The following is a 3316-nucleotide window of genomic DNA, read 5'->3' as shown; positions in this document are numbered from 1 at the left end:
AAGTGTCTAAAGCTTTCATAGGATTTTCCCGTGACTTGACAACTCGATCTTGGTCCGTGCGCAACTCTCTATCATTTGGTATCAGATTTTGGGCGTTTTGGGTGTTCTTGGTTGATTTATATACTGATTTCCAGAATATAGTAGTTTTTTACCTAGAAAATTTTTGGAAAAAAATTCATTTGAGTGGGTAAACGTTGTTCGATTGGTCTGAAATTTTATATGCATGTTTGTGACACTGTGATAGAATATTAAAAAAATATTTCCCGTAAAAAAATCAGTCGAAAAAGTCAAAAAAATAGAAAAATGCGAAATCAAATAAAAATTAAAAAAATATTCAGCGGGTTGATTTTAGTGTCGAACCTTTCCAGATCAAATATACAATATTTAAGGACATTCCAATTTAAATTTTGTGATTTTTGGAGATCGGGAACACCTCGAACGAAGTTGTCTAGTTACTCCGCAGTTTTTCAGGTTTTCGGGTATCAGTAATTTTTATTGATTCTTAGCTGTAGGATTTCATTTGTTTTGCTTTTATTCTTCCTTTACACTATCTAACACCTTCTTGTTTCTTGTGTTAGTAGGATTTAAAAGTGTGCACAATTCTTCCTCGGTGCGACACAAATCAATTAGTGTATCGTCACTTTTTGGACTCCTAGTGCAAATTAGGATTCTTTGATAGTTACGGTTCATACACTTTCTAATTGATTGATATAGACTCTACTAAAGAACTCACAAGACTGAATTCTACCTCTTTGAGAATTTTATTTTTTTCTTTTTGAGTGATTAACGGTGAGGTTTGATAAAAAAAAATTTTGGAGTGTTGAGTGTTTGTTTTGCAGGTATTCCAGAAGGAAAAAAATAAGATGCATAGAATGGATCAAGTCGATGATGACCATATTGATGTCCATGACAAATTTACAAACGTCGAACAACAGTTAGACAGACAAGCTGCTGCAATCACATAAATAAATGCTACACTTCAAACATTGACTGCTACTATCAATGAGATGCGATTGAATCAAGAACTTCAGTATCAGGGCCCAATTAAAGAAGATGTGGATAATCAGCCTCCTGCTCATAGGTGCGCTCCTAGTCGTGTCCCTAGAACTGACTATAATCTTCATGATCGTGGGCAACCCTCCTTGGCAAAACCGAAATTCACAATTCCTCAATTTCGAGGTAAGAATGATTCAAAAGCTTATTGTGAATGGGAAGCTAAAATTGAACTCATGTTTCGCTATTATAAATGTCCGGATGATGAAAAGGTGTCTTTAGCAACACTGGAATTTTCAGATTATGCATTAAGTTGGTGGACTCAACTTGGGGTAAATCGTCAGAGGAATTATGAAGGTGACATTAGGACATGGGATGAGTTAAAACAGGTCTTGCGTAAGAGATCTGTTCCGCCTCATTACTATAGAGAGGTGAAAACGAAGCTTCGACGACTTGTTCAAGGTAGTAAGACGGTAGATGAATACTTTAAGGAGATGGAAATGCTCATTTAGAGAGCTAATGTGGAGGAGGATGAGGAAACAACTATGGTTCGGTTTATTGATGGTTTGAATAGGCCAATAGCTAATACATTAAGGCTACAGACATACATTGATTTGGAAGAAGCAGTTCATAAAGCCATTAAGATTGAGCAGCAATTATAGGAACAAAGGGTTAGTTCCTTCTCTACTTCACAATATTATAGAGGTAACACTTCCAATTCTGATTTTAAAAGTTCGAAATCACCTTTTTTTACTAATAAGTCTTCTTTTAGTAATGGAAGTAAGCAATCAGATTGTAAGAAAGGGGCTCCCATTAAAATGCAAACACCTTCTAAGCAGCCCAATTTAAACGATCCGAATATGAAGAGGTCTCATGTGATTGAATGTTTCAAGTGCAAAGGGCGTGGTCATTATAATAGGAATGCCCTAACATGAGATTACTTCTTATGAAAGATAATGGTGAGTATACTTCCGACTCCGATAAAACAGATCCAAAAATGCCCGAACTTGTGGATGATAGTGATAATGGAGAAGAGTTGGTTGAACCACCAAAAGAAGGGGGCTTTGCCAACTTTTGATGCCTTGTAGTCCGCCGCACCCTTAACATCCAAATGAGAGATGATGTTGATAACCAAAGGACCAATATTTTCCATTCTCGGTGTTTTATAAAAGGTAACTTATGTTCACTTATTATTGATAGTGGGAGTTGTTCGAATGTAATTAGCAGTATTTGGTAGATTCCTTAAAGTTACCTTGTATCAAGCACCCTAAGCCATATCACCTTCAGTGGCTTAATGAATGCTCGGAAGTTAAAGTTACAAAAAAGTCCTTGGTCACTTTTAAGCTCGAGAATTATGAAGATGAGGTATGGTGTGATGTGGTCCCAATGCATGCGGCACACTTGCTCATTGGATGACCTTGGCAATTTGATCGTGATGTTACACACCAAGGTAAGCTCAATAGATACTCCCTTGTGTTTAAAGGCCGAAAATTCACTTTTTCTCCTTTAAATCCCAATGATGTATATAAAGATCAATTAAAGATGATGAAATTTTGTAAGGGGGTGAGGGAGAAAGGACAAATACAAAAGACAGAGAGAAAAGAGGCTAGTAGTGAAAAAAGTCAAAATTTAAATGGCCCAAAGGTGAGTGAATTCGCAAGTGGTAAAACTAGAGTGAAAATTTTGATGGCAACAAAAAAAGATGTGCGGAGAGCCCTACTTAATAAATAGCCTTATATCCTTGTGAGGTTTAGGCAAAATTATTTATCTATATCTAACATTAACGAAAATTTGCCTAGTGTGTTTCAGTGTCTTTTGCAGGATGTTTTTAGTGAGACCCCTAAAGATTTACCACCTTTACGTGGGATAGAACATCAAATTGACTTAGTACCCGGAGCTTCAATCCCAAATCGACCAGCCTATAGAAGTAATCCCGAGGAGACAAAGGAATTGCAAAGGCAAGTTGAAGAGTTACTAGACAAAGGGTACATTCATGAAAGCCTAGGCCCTTGTGTCGTTCCTGTCTTATTGGTACCTAAGAAAGATGGTACGTATAGAATGTGTGTTGATTGCCATCCAATCAACAAAATAACGGTAAAGTATAGACATCCAATTCCTCGCCTTGATGATATGCTTGATGAATTACATGGTTCAATTATATTTACGAAAATTGATTTAAAAAGCGGTTATCATCAAATTCGAATGAGGGAAGGGGATGAATGGAAAACAGCCTTTAAAACAAAATTTGGATTGTATGAATGGTTAGTTATGCCTTTCTATTAGAGGGTTACGCGTGGACCAAGATCGAGTTGTCAAGTCACGG

The sequence above is a fragment of the Gossypium hirsutum genome, chromosome D11 (assembly GCF_007990345.1).
Source record: "Gossypium hirsutum isolate 1008001.06 chromosome D11, Gossypium_hirsutum_v2.1, whole genome shotgun sequence".
Classification (NCBI taxonomy): domain Eukaryota; kingdom Viridiplantae; phylum Streptophyta; class Magnoliopsida; order Malvales; family Malvaceae; genus Gossypium; species Gossypium hirsutum.
Note: the sequence above shows the minus strand (reverse complement) of the source record.